The sequence below is a fragment of the Musca autumnalis genome, unplaced genomic scaffold (genome assembly GCF_047663935.1).
Source record: "Musca autumnalis isolate F117 unplaced genomic scaffold, ASM4766393v1 scaffold_2, whole genome shotgun sequence".
Lineage (NCBI taxonomy): Eukaryota > Metazoa > Arthropoda > Insecta > Diptera > Muscidae > Musca > Musca autumnalis.
In genome coordinates, this window is record NW_027411755.1 from 36,952,181 (window position 1) to 36,966,854 (window position 14,674).

At 35.0% G+C, this 14,674-nt stretch overlaps 1 protein-coding gene across 1 annotated transcript in view; it reads left to right on the top strand.

The window, feature by feature from the left end:
* The first annotated feature begins 419 nt into the window (after positions 1-419).
* The window catches only part of LOC141393919 (WD repeat and FYVE domain-containing protein 3-like), a 99,350-nt gene continuing 85,095 nt past the window's right edge, over positions 420-14,674 (top strand). Inside the window, 1 exon segment of the mRNA XM_073967546.1 lies at positions 420-642. The gene's annotated coding sequence lies outside the window, so the exon portion shown is untranslated.

Here is a 14,674-nt window from a genome sequence, read left to right on the forward strand (position 1 = left end):
GGATTTTTAAGGAAGTTTTGAAATAGTTTTATAAATAATTTTTAATAAGCGTGGATTTTTAAAGCATTTTTAAAACAATTTAATAAATTATTTTTAATAAGCGTGGATTTTTAATATTTTAAAAGTTATGCCGTCGGTCTAAGCTCTCCAATAACGCCGTTTTTATTAAAATCACCTCGACTTGGAGTTCTCCACCGGATGAACCGAGCAAAACAAACACCATAAAAAATATAAACAAAGAATTTTGCAATCACAACAAATGCCTCGCTAAAGTTAAACAAAACATAAACAACAAAGAGAGCAATTCACACGAAAGAGAGAGCAAAGTAAATATCGCATAAATGACCACCACAAAATAAAATGTCAAAAATTTGACATTCCGTGAGCGTTGAGGTTCTCAGCTGGTGGTAAAACTCACTGAATCTCATTTGTCGTGGATTTTTCTCGTTAGCGGACGTGTTTTTCGGTTATCGCTTGAAACGTCGCAACAACAAAAACATAAGGAAAGAAAAGAAAAAAATTCATTACAGCAAAAAAGTGTTTAAAAAAATTAAGAATAGAAAAAATGAAATTAAACAAAGAAAAAATTAAATAAAACCAAAAGGAAATTGAAGTGAAATATTTTTGATGAATTCATTAAATGTGAGTGAGTTTTTGCGTTGTGAAAATTTAGGTTTTTCAAACCCCAAATGAAAATTTTCTTGTGAAAAATCCATTAAATATGTGAAAAATTTTCTAAAGGCACACACATTCACACAAACATGTGTGTTCGCCTGTGTGGATATATGAAAAAGAAGTTGCATTCAAAAGATACACAAAGCAAAAAGTACAAAAAAGTTGAAAAAGAAGAAGCAGCAGTATCCAGCAAATTAAATGAGAAAAAAGATATTCTGTGTGTATATTTTGAGAGTTTAGTGTGTTGCGAACGTGGAGTGAACGAATGAAGGGGAGGTGGTGGGTTGAAAGAAAGAGAGAAAAGTGGTGTTGATGATTGTGTTTCACATTGTCTAATGGTGGTTGAGTCGTGTGGTGTTATTATTATTATTATTCTTTTTGTTGTAGTTGCTTTTACTACTGTCGGCGGCATTGCTGATGATGATGATGTTTGTGTATTCTACATCCGAACCTGACTGCTGGATGAATTGCAAAGCTGTTCCTCATGCGATGTTTGGATTTTTACCACCTTCCTACTTTCTACACTCTCTCCCATCCATCAATATTGCTGGTGGTGGTGGTGTTTACAACTCTTGTCAGAGAGCAGAATGTGAAGAAAAATAAAAACAACAACGAAAACAAAATAAAATGAAATTGTATTATGGCTAGTGATTCTAATACTGACGAAGATATTTGTAAGAACGACAAAACAACACTGTTTAAAATGTAACCCAGTCTTGTATAGAAGAAAAAGTTTCTATGCCAACTGATAAGAAAATTTGTAACAAGTAAAACGAAAACGATTTCACCAGGTTTGCTAAGCAAAAACGTTTAAAATATTATTCGAATAAGAACTGATTATTTTTTTTTTTGTATCAGATTTATCAATCTGATAAGATATTGGTAATCAATAATAGCAATTAGTAATAAAAAACCAGTAAAAAAGTTTATAATTGACATGGTCGACCTTCAAATGCCCTCCTAAGGAGTTTTTCTACCCTATAGAAACCTCCAGCGGAGATCTTACATTCTATAGAATCCTCCTTAGGAGGTTTTCAATTCTATAGAAAGCTCCTACGGAAATAATCTATGCTATTGAAACCTTCATTGGAGGTCTTCTATTCTATAGAAACCTCCTACGGAGGTCTTCTGTTCTATAGAAACCTCCTACGGAGGTCTTCTATTCTATAGAAACCTCCTACGGAGGTCTTCTATTATACAGAAACCTCCTACGGAGGTCTTCTATTATATAGAAAACTCCTACGGAGGTCTTCTATTATATAGAAACCTCCTACGGAGGTCTTCTATTATATAGAAACCTCCTACGGAGGTCTTCTATTATATAGAAAACTCCTACGGAGGTCTTCTATTATATAGAAACCTCCTACGGAGGTCTTCTATTATATAGAAACCTCCTACGGAGGTCTTCTATTATATAGAAACCTCCTACGGAGGTCTTCTATTATATAGAAACCTCCTACGGAGGTCTTCTATTATATAGAAACCTCCTACGGAGGTCTTCTATTATATAGAAACCTCCTACGGAGGTCTTCTATTATATAGAAACCTCCTACGGAGGTCTTCTATTATATAGAAACCTCCTACGGAGGTCTTCTATTATATAGAAACCTCCTACGGAGGTCTTCTATTATATAGAAACCTCCTACAAAGGTCTTCTATTATATAGAAACCTCCTACGGAGGTCTTCTATTATATAGAAACCTCCTACGGAGGTCTTCTATTATATAGAAACCTCCTACGGAGGTCTTCTATTATATAGAAACCTCCTACGGAGGTCTTCTATTATATAGAAAACTCCTACGGAGGTCTTCTATTATATAGAAACCTCCTACGGAGGTCTTCTATTATATAGAAAACTCCTACGGAGGTCTTCTATTATATAGAAACCTCCTACGGAGGTCTTCTATTATATAGAAACCTCCTACGGAGGTCTTCTATTATATAGAAACCTCCTACGGAGGTCTTCTATTATATACAAACCTCCAACGGAAGTCTTCTATGCTACAGAAAACGCCAACGGAGGTCTTCTATGCTATAGATACCTCCTACAGTTGTCTTCTATGCTATAGAAACTGAGGTCTTCCATGCTATAGAAATCACCAACGGAGGTTTTCTTAGCTAAATAAACCTCCACAGAGGTCTTCTGTTTGGTGAAAACTCCAAAGCTGTTGGGTAAAAGAGATCGCTTAATTTTGGATACAGTGGGCCAAACTAACAAATTCTTAAAAGCAAACAAACATATTCTTATACTCAATGCGGACAAAGGTGGAAAGACGGTGCCTCTGACGAAACAGGACTATGAATTAAAAATGCCCAAAATACTTATGGATATGTGCACCACAGGCGTTTGAGAAAAGATCATACAATGGCACTACAAGAAAAGTGCAATAAATTAATTACAAAATTGTTTGAATTAAATATAATCAATGACATGGAGAAGGACAGATTAATAAACAGAACATCGGTAACGCCAAAAATATATGGACTCTCTAAGATCCATAAGGAAGCCATTCCTTTAAGACCAATATGCTCCTTTGTTAATTCGCCAATTTATGAATTATCGAAATATGTCGCATCAATACTTAAAGTATTGACATTGGAATCAAAATACAATATAAAAGACGCTGTAGAACTCAGATCTAGAATCAACAATCAAAAGATTGATGTTTTGGAAATGTTGATATCTTTTGACGTAGTGTCCTTGTTCGCCAGCGTCCCAGTAAAACAATAAAGCTATAAAAACAATAAAGGAGAAGTGGAACATACTAGGACAACACTCAAATATCCCACAACACATTTTTATAGACATTTTAACTCTATGCATTAAGGATTCAAGATATTTTACTCACGATGACAAAATATTCGACCAGTTAAAAGGAGTGCCAATGGGCTACCCCATCTCCCCAATCATAGCCGACATCATTATGGAAAAGCTACTAGAAGAAACTTTGGAAAAACTGGAGGTAAAACCACGAATACTAACTAAATATTGCGATGGGATATTTTGTATAATACACAAAGACCAAGCTGACAACACATTAAACATGTTAAATAATTATAACAAGCAATTACAGTTCACCATGGAGTGTGAAGCCGACAGTAGTTTACCATACCTAGATTCTATTGTACATAGACAAGGCAACAAGCTCTTCTTAGATTGGTATCAAAAACCTACGGCATCAGGAAGACTGATCAATTATTATTCCAAACACACCCGAGGAATCAAAATAAATACGGCAACGAACTTTAAAAGAAGAATTTTGAACATCAGCGATCAAAAATTCCCCGCCGAAAATAAATATTAAATCAAAAATATTCTAAAAAAGTATGATTTTCCAACCAACACAGTTAACGAATTAATAAAACACGAAATAAACACAATAACCGACAGCAAATAACAAAAAGAAGACAAGATATATAAACGATTTACTTACGTACCTGGGTTTTCAGAAAGTTTTCGCACTCAGACCTATATAATAACAAACAGTACCAGTTAGCCTTAAGAAGCAATAACACGGTGCTCTTGAAACAATTTTAAATGGAAGGTGCTTACACCTCGGAAATTTTTGCGGATTCTGAAACTACAATGTTTATAGATGAGAACAATCAAAAAACAAAAAAAATCGCCGGAGCGCTTTTTAAATAAATCGCGATTTAAGTTGACATTTTTAGGGGTTGTTTAGGTTTTCGCGATTTTGCGTAGAAACCGCATTTCCTTTCAAAATGGGACTAAAACAAATATTGTAGCTATGAAAATTCTCTACAAGATCGACCTTTATGATATTCTCGTCGGTTTTACCGTTTTTGAGATATAGAGGTTCAAATTGGGACAATTCAAATTCAATTTAATTCTGTATCGCCCCCTTATAAAACAATGTCATGACTGCAAATTCCCAACTTAAACTTATATATCTAAAAAAATGTTACAACTAAGGATAAGTCACTTAAGCCAGTCTTGTAGAGAATTTTCACAGCTTTAAGATTTTCTCAGGTCACATGTCGATACGACTTACCGTATTCAAGCAAATTCGCGAAACCCTAACAAAAAAAACTAAAAATGTAAACTGAGCTTCCTTATCTCAAAAATGGTACAAGCTGGGAACAAATGATAAACGTCAATCCTCTAGAGAATTTTGACAGCTACAACATTTTCTTTAGCTCCATTTCGATTGGACTTGCGGTTTTCAAGCAAACTCGTAAAAACCTAAAAAACACCTAAAAATGTGAATTTTGACCGCGATTTATTTAAAAAGCCCTACAGCGATTTTTTCTTGTTTTTGGATTTTTCTCATCTATGAACACTGCTGATTCAGAATTCACAAAAACTTTCCCTGTGTAAGCGGTTTTCATCAAAAGTTAGTTAAGGCGCACCCTACATGACATTGTTTTATAAGGGGGCGATACCGTCAGTGTATTGTCCCAAGTTGAACTTCTATATCTCAAAAATGGTAAAAACTACGAAAATACCATAAAGGTCGATCTTGTAGAGAATTTTCATAGCTACAATATTTGTTTTAGTCCCATTTTGAATGGAAATGAGGTTTCTAAGCAAAATCGCGAAAACCTAAACAACCCCTAAAAATGTCAACTTAAATCGCGATTTATTTAAAAAGCGCTCCGGCGATTTTTTTTGTTTTTTGATTGTTCTCATCTATGAACATTGTAGTTTCAGAATCCGCAAAAACTTCCGAGGTGTAAGCACCTTCCATTTAAAATTGTTTCAAGAGCACCGTGATAACACAAATAACAATTTTTTCAGTAGGACGAAATCGAAGATTCCTAACGACGACAAATCGAACGTCGTATATAAAATAAAATGCAGCGGTGACTCGTCCAACATATGCCCTCAGGTATATGTTGGCACAACAAAAAACAAGAATAAGTGGTCACAAATCCGACCAAAAGAACAAAAGCAAACCCCTTGAACAAAAAACTGCTCTTGCGGCACACTGTGCAACCACAGGACACACACCGAACTTCAAGGAAGTAGAAATCTTGGCACAGGAAAGAAATTACAAGCGCAAATTCATGCTTAAAATATTACATATTATAAATGTGCCAGTGGAAAATAGAATAAACTACAAAATGGATACGGAACACTGTGCACAGATCTACAGAAATGCAATAGAAAAACACAAAAAACTTTAGTTGCAAAATACTCGTTTGGAAAAAAGGATGTCCATAATTGACTGTGTTAAGGAAAGAAAAATAAAATGTAATTATTGTTGAAAATATTTGTTTAATATTTATATATAATGATTGCCAATTGTTCTTTTTTAAAGAAAAATTCCCTGATGATAATCTTCGGAGAAGATCGAAATATTGGAATAATAAAAATAAAATAAAAAACAAAACCATGTTTTTTTTATTTTCTGACCTAAAGCCAAACCAAAATCGAGAAGCCTCCCACGGAGGTCTTCTATTCTACATCTGTTACATTGAAGTCTCCTACGGTGGTCTCCTACGGAGGTCTTCTATTCTATAGAAGCCTCCTACGGAGGTCTTATTTTTTATAGAAGGCTTCTAAGGTGGTCTTTTATTCTATAGAAGCCTACTACGGAGGTCTTCTTTTCTATAGAAGCCTCCTACGGAGTTCTTATATTCTATAGAAGCCTCCTACGGAGATCTTTTATTTTATAGAAGCCTCCTACGGATGTCTTCTATTCTATAGAAACCTCCTACGGATATGTTCTATTCTATAGAAGCCTCCTACGGAGATCTATTCTATAAAACCACCTACAAAGATCTTCTATTCTATAGAAGCCTCGTACGGAGATCTTCTATTCTATAGAAGCCTCCTGCGAAGATCTTATATTCCATAGAAGCCTCCTACGAAGGTCTTCTCTTCCATAGAAGCCTCCTACGAAGGTCCTCTATTCTAAAGAAGCCTTCTACGCAGGTCTTCTATTCTATAGAAGCCTCCTACGCAGGTCTTCTTTTCTGTAGAAGCCTCATACGGAGGTCTTCTATTCTATAGAAGCTTCCTACGGAGATCTTCTGTTCTATAGAGCCGGAGATCTAATCTATAGAAGCCTCCTACTGAGATGTTCTATTCTATAAAGCCACCTACGGAGATGTTCTATTCTATAGAAGCCTCCTACTGAGATGTTCTATTCTATAGAAGCCTCCTACGGAGGTCTTATTCTTTATCCTCCTACGGATGTGTTCTATTTTATAGAAGCCTCCTACAGACTTCTTCTTTTCTATAGAAGCCTTCTAAGGAGATCTTCTAATACTATATAGAAGTCTCCTACGGAGATCTTCTATTCTATAGAAGCCTCCTACGGAGATCTTCTATTCTATAGAAGCCTCCTACGGAGATCTTCTATTCTATAGAAGCTTCCTACGGAGATCTTCTATTCTATAGAAGCCTCCTACGGAGATCTGCTATTCTATAGAAGCTTCCTACAGAGATCTTCTACTCTATAGAAGCCTCCTACGGAGATCTTCTATTCTATAGAATCCTCCTACGGAGATCTTCTATTCTATAGAAACCTCCTACGGAGCTCTTCTATTCTATAGAAACATCCTACGGAGCTCTTCTATTCTATAGAAAACTCCTACGGAGCTCTTCTATTCTATAGAAACCTCCTACGGAGCTCTTCTATACTATAGTAACCTCTTACGGAGCTCTTCTATTCTATAGAAACCTCCTACGGAGCTCTTCTATTCTATAGATACCTCCTACGGAGCTCTTCTATTCTATAGAGCCCTCCTACGGAGCTCTTCTATAGAGACCTCCTATGGAGCTTTTCTATTCTACATAAATTTTCTACGGAGCTCTTCTGTTCTATAGAAACCTCCTACGGGGATCTTCCATAGAAACCTCCTACGAAATTCGTCTACTCTATAGAAACCTCCTGCGAGCTCTCTTTCAGTCTATAGAGACCTCCTACGGAGCTCATTTATTCTATAGAGACCTCCTACGGAGCTCTTCTATTCTATAGAGGCCTCCTACGGAGCTCTTCTATTCTATAGAGCCCTCCTACGGAGCTCTTCTATAGAGACCTCCTATGGAGCTTTTCTATTCTACATAGACTTTCTACGGAGCTCTTCTGTTCTATAGAAACCTCCTACGGGGCTCTTCCATAGAAACCTCCTACGAAATTCGTCTACTCTATAGAAACCTCCTGCGAGCTCTCTTTCAGTCTATAGAGACCTCCTACGGAGCTCTTCTATTCTATAGAGACCTCCTACGCAGCTCTTCTATTTTATAGAAACCTCCTACGGGGCTCTTCTATTCTATTGGAACCTCCTACGGAGCTCTTCTATTCTATAGAAACGTCTTACGGAGCTCTTCCATTCTATGGAAACCTCATACGGAGGTCTTCTATTCCATAGAAACCTACTACGGATGTCTTCTATTCTATACAAACCTGCTACTGAGCTCTTTCTATTCTATAGAAACCTCCTCCGGAGCTCTTCTATACTATAGGAACCTCCTGCGGAGCTCTTTCAGTCTATAGAAACCTACTACTGAGGTCTTCTATTCTATAGAAACCCCCTACGAAGGTCTTTTATATAAAACAATAGCTTAAAGTCTGATCCGCTTCAAACCCTTTTTGTTTGTTTCATAAAATTAATTAAATACTTCGGAGAACATTTACGTCACGTAATAACAATTTTTGCCTATCGCACATTTTTAATCTAAAATCGAATTGAAAAGAAGGATGCAACATCTGGCACAGGCCATAACAATAAAGGACAACAAAGGTTGTCTACCCCTGTCTACTATTTACCCAGAGTGAGTGACGTTCATGTGTGACTCCCAATCCGAGCGAATGTTTACTTACGTTTTGTTTTTATGCTTTAACATAGTCCGAAATACATACGTCATTTGTTTTTAGTGGTGTGGCAGGGGTGGCAGGGATGGATGGATGAGAATGATTGTTACCATTGCTAGTGAATAGAGTTGCCAGAGAAGTTTTTATTGGGTGAAATTATAAATGGGGAACATTCTAAATGAAAACTCTGCGTGAGTTTTGTCACTCTTCCATTTAAACATAACGGAGAGAGAGTGAGAAAACTCACGGGAAGTGTTTACATTAAGAATAGCTCCCAATATTAAATTTTGAATTTAAAATTTTGGACCATCCTGTCCGGATTTGGTCGGTATTTTCGGTGAAATATATAGAAAAGCAACTCTGTTTCGTAGTGAGTAAATTAGTGTAACATTAGCCCATAGAACCAACGAATTTCAGGCAAAGGAAAGCGGAGGATAAAAGGAACTACAACAAAACACCAAAAATTGGGGTAGTTTCTGGCATACAAAGGGGAGTTAGTTAGGTGGCCTATGGCGAAAGGAAAACGCGAAAAATCAATATGAAACAGCTTTATAACGTAGTTGCTCAGTTTGTTTACATATACAAGGCAGGCAAAGTAGAGTAAGACATAAAACTGGGAAAAGGAAGAAGAAGAAGAGGAAAGAGAAAAATTAAGACGATAATAAATACAATTCCAAAGAAAGGTCAAAGCAGTAAAGAAAAACAACAAAAAAACATAATCTAAAAATAAATTTATTTGGGTTTTTGTGGCTGAAAAGGGATATCTTATCCTTCGTGTCAGTGTCAGTCACTGTTTTTTTCTTGCGGTTTACCTGAAATTTCAGCTTTGTTTTTATGGTCCTCCCCCATAATATTAATAAATATTATTCCGTCTGTCTTTCTGTCTGTCAGTTAGGCAGTTTGGTTTTTGTATCGCTTTTGTTTTTAATGACATGCCAAGCTAATGATAAAGAAATGCTTATGTTATTGCTGTAATATCTTGTTTGTTGTTGTTGGTGTAGTTGTCGCTGTCATTGTTTTTCTGTTGTTGACATTACTCGGCGATTTACAGATATTGTATGTTGACGTCGCCATAGTCCCATTACAATTACGTTGTAGTATACCCCCTTTTCTGAGTTATTCTTGTTTTGTTTGTAAATGTAAATTGCCATCAAGTGTCCTTTCTCTCTCTTCTCTTCTTCAGTCTGTCACTCTTACTAACAAAATTTTGATGTGCTGTTTTCCTTCGTAATCATTTCACTCCCAACCACTCATTCTCCAATCATTTTAACTGTTATTATGATGATGATGTTTTCATGTCCTTATCCCTTTCGTTTTCAAATCGAACATCTTCACCCTCGAACTTTTTTTCCTGCTCCTCAAGTTTTTGATGTAGATTTCTTGTTGTAAACTTATTTTGTTGACATGGTGAGTTATATCCCTTTTCCCAATGACATTGAGTTTTGGTGGCCTCAAAAAGTATAATAGTTGTACATTTTTTGAAGCCTCAGAGTGGACAAAAGTCGTGGATTTTAAAAATCTTTTGGAAGCCAATAATCCAATGTGGATTTTTGAAGATATTTTGGAAGCTTCAGAGTGGACAGTGGACAATGGAATGCCAATAGATGTGGATTTTTTAATGAAATTTTGAAGGCCTACAATGGACAATGGAATGCCAATAGATGTGGATTTTTTAATGAAATTTTGAAGGCCTGAAAAGGACAATAGACGTGGATTTTTTAAAGATTTTTTGGAGGCGTAAATGGGGACATTAGACATGGATTTTTTAAAGACTTTTTGGAGGCGTAAATGGGGACATTAGACGTGGATTTTATAAAGAATTTTTGGAGGCCTGAAAAAGGACAATAGATGTGGATTTTTTAAAGAATTTTTGGAGGCCTGAAAAAGGACAATAGACGTGGATTTTTTAAAGAATTTTTGGAGGCCTGAAAAAGGACAATAGACGTGGATTTTTTAAAGAATTTTTGGAGGCCCGAAAAAGGACAATAGACGTGGATTTTTTAAAGAATTTTTGGAGGCCTGAAAAGGGACAATAGACGTGGATTTTTTAAAGAATTTTTGGAGGCCTGAAAAAGGACAATAGACGTGGATTTTTTAAAGAATTTTTGGAGGCCTGAAAAAGGACAATAGACGTGGATTTTTTAAAGAATTTTTGGAGGCCAGAAAAAGGACAATAGACGTGGATTTTTTAAAGAATTTTTGGAGGCCTTAAAAAGGACAATAGATGTAGATTTTTTAAAGAATTTTTGGAGGCCTGAAAAAGGACAATAGACGTGGATTTTTTAAAGAATTTTTGGAGGCCTGAAAAAGGACAATAGACGTGGATTTTTTAAAGAATTTTTGGAGGCCTGAAAAAGGACAATAGACGTGGATTTTTTAATTTGGAGGCGTAAATGGGGACATTAGACGTGGATTTTTTAATTTGGAGGCGTAAATGGGGACATTAGACGTGGATGTTTTAAAGGATTTTTGGATACCAGAAAAAGGACAATAGGCGTGGATTTTTTAATTTGGAGGCGTAAATGGGGACATTAGACGTGGATGTTTTAAAGGATTTTTGGAGGCCTGAAAAAAGAATATATACTTGGATTTTTTAAAGAATTTTTGGAGGCCTGAAAAAGGACAATAGACGTGGATTTTTTAAAGAATTTTTGGAGGCCTGAAAAAGGACAATAGACGTGGATTTTTTAAAGAATTTGTGGAGGCCTGAAAAAGGACAATAGACGTGGATTTTTTAAAGAATTTTTGGAGGCCTGAAAAAGGACAATAGACCTGGATTTTTTAAAGAATTTTTGGAGGCCTGAAAAAGGACAATAGACGTGGATTTTTTAAAGAATTTTTGGAGGCATGAAAAAGGACAATAGACTTGGATTTTTTAAAGAATTTTTGGAAGTCTGAAAAAGGACAATAGTCGTGGATTTTTTAAAGAATTTTTGAGGCCTGAAAAAGGACAATAGATTTGGATTTTTTAAAGAATTTTTGGAGGCCTAAAAACGGACAAAAGACGTGGATTTTCTTAAGATTTTTTGGAGGCCTGAAAAGGGACAATAGACGTAGATTTATTTAAGATTTTTTGGAGGCCTGAAAAAGGACAATATACATGAATTTTTTAAAGAATTTTTGGAGACCTGAAAAAGGACAATAGACGTGGATTTTTAAAGAATTTTTGGAGGCCTGAAAAATGACAATAGACGTGGATTTTTTAAAGAATTTTTGGAGGCCTGAAAAAGGACAATAGACGTGGATTTTTTAAAGAATTTTTGGAGGCCTGAAAAAGGACAATAGACTGAATTTTTTTACAGAATTTTTGGAGGCCTGAAATAGGACAATAGACTGAATTTTTTTACAGAATTTTTGGGGGGCTGAAAAAGGGCAATTGACGTTGATTTTTTAAAGACTTTTTTGAGGCCTGAAAAAGGACAATAGCCTGAATTTTTTACAGAGTTTTTGGAGGGCTGAAAAAGGGCAATTGACGTTGATTTTTTAAAGACTTTTTTGAGGCCTGAAAAAGGCCAATATACGTGGACTTTTAATTTTTTTAGTACTGAAAAGGGACGTGGATTTTTTAAAGAATTTTTTGAGGCCTGAAAAAGGACAATAGACTTGGATTTTTTAAAGAATTTTTGGAAGCCTGAAAAAGGACAATAGTCGTGGATTTTTTAAAGAATTTTTGGAGGCCTGAAAGAGGACAATTGACGTGGAATTTTTAAAGAATTTTTGAGGCCTGGAAAAGGACAATAGACGTGGAGTTTTTAAATAATTTTTAGAGGCCTGGAAAAGGACAATATATTTTTGGACACAAAAAAAGGACAATAGACGTGGATTATTAGACGAAAATTTTTAAAGAGTTTTTGGAAGCCTGAAAAAGGACTATAGTCGTGGATTTTTTAAAGAATTTTTGGAGGCCTGAAAAAGGACAACAGAAGTGGATTTTTAAAGAATTTTTGGAAGCCTGATAACGACCACAGTCGTGGATTTTTTAAAGAATTTTTGGAGGCCGGAATGAGGACAATTGACGTGGATTTTTTAAAGAATTTGTTGAAGCCTGAAAAAGGACAAAAAAAGTGGATTTTTTTTGATATTTTTTAAAGAATTTTTGGAGGCCCGAAAAAAGACAATAGATGTGGATTTTTTAAAGAATTTTTGGAGGCCTGAAAAAGGACAATAGACGTTGATTTTTTAAATAATTTTTGGAGTCCTGAAAAAGGACAACAGACGTGGATTTTTTAAAGAATTTTTGGAGGCCTGAAAAAAGACAATAGAAGTGGATTTTTTAAAGAATTTTTGGAGGCCAGAAAAAGGACAATAGACGTGGATTTTTTAAAGAATTTTTGGAGGCCTGAAAAAGGACAATAGACGTGGATTTTTTAAAGAATTTTTGGAGGCCTGAAAAAGGACAATAGACGTGGATTTTTAAAGAATTTTTTTGAGGCCTGAAAAAGATCAATAGACATGGATTTTTAAAGATTTTTTTTGAGGACTGAAAAAGGACAATAGACCTGTATTTTTTAACGAATTTTTGGAGGCCTGAAAAAGGACAATAGACCTGGATTTTTTAAAGAATTTTTTTGAGGCCTGAAAAAGAGCAATAGACATGGATTTTTAAAGATTTTTTTTGAGGACTGAAAAAGGACAATAGACGTGTATTTTTTAACGAATTTTTGGAGGCCTGAAAAAGGACAATAGACGTGGATTTTTAAAGAATTGGTGAGCTGAGAAAGGATAATAGACGTGGATTTTTAAAGAATATTTTGAAGCCCGAAACAGGACAATTGACGTGGATTTTTAAAGAATTGGAGAGCTGAGAAAGGATAATAGACGTGGATTATTTTAAAGATATTTTGGGGAGCTGAGAAAGGATAATAAGCGTGAAATTTTTAAAGAATTTTTTGAAGCCTGAAAAATGACAATATACGTGGATATTTAAAAAAAAATTTGAGGCTTAAAAATGTAAATAGACATGGATTTATTAAAGGTTTTTTTTTGAGGCCTGAAAAAAGACAATAGACGTGAAAAATATTTTGTAGCCTGAAAAAGGACAATGGACGTGCATTTTTAAAGATTTTTTGAGGCCTGAAAAAGGATAAGAAACGTGAATTTTTTAAAGAAAGAAAGAATTGAAAGGATTTTTGAGGCCAGAAAAGGATCTTTAAGGAATTTTTGGGTGGCTGAAAAGGACAATATACGTGGATATTTAAAAAAATTTTGAGGCTTAAAAATGTCAATAGACATGGATTTATTAAAGATTTTTTTGAGGCCTGAAAAAAGACAATAGACGTGAAAAAATTTTTTGTGGCCTGAAAAAGGACAATGGACGTGGATTTTTAAAGATTTTTTTGAGGCCTGAAAAAGGATAACAAACGTGAATTTTTTAAAGAAAGAAAGAATTGAAAGAAGTTTTGAGGCCAGAAAAAGGATCTTTAAGGAATTTTTGGATGGCTGAAAAAGAACAATATACGTGGGTTTTTGAAAGAATTTTTTGATGCCTCAAAAAGGACAATATACGTTGGTCTTTTGAAAGAAATTTTTGATGCCTCAAAAAGGACAATATACGTGGGTTTTTTAAAGAATTTTGAGGCCTTAAAGAGGACAATTGAGGACTGAAAAATGACACTAGTCGTGGATTTTTTTAAAGAATTTTTTGAGGCCTGAAAAAGGACACTATTCGTTGATTTTTAAAGAATTTTTTGAGGCATGTAAATATTTTTTTTTAAATAATTTTTGGAAGCCTGATAAAGGACAATATACAATATATATAAAGAATTTTTAGAGGCCTGAAATAGGACAATAGGCGTGGATTTTTTAAATAATTTTTGGAGGCCTGAAAAAGGACAATAAATGTTGATTTTTTAAGGAATTTTCGGAGGCCCGAAAAAGGACAACATACGCGGATTTTTTAAAGATTTTTTTGAGGCCTGAAAATGGACAATAGCCGTGGTTTTTCCTGAGGGGGTCTTTGTTTTGTTTGTAAATGTAAATTGCCATCAAGTGCCCTTTTTATTTTAAGAATTTTGGACACGGACTTTTAAAGAATTTTCGGGAGCCCCAGAGTGGACAATAGACGTGGTAAAAAATTTAAGCATCAGAAAGGACAATAGACTTGGATTAAAAGAAATGTTGAAGGCTTCAAAAAGGAAAATAGACATGGGTGTTTCAAAGCATTTTTTAAGGTTTCAAATAGTCCGTGCTATTTTCGGGACAATGAGCTGGTAAAT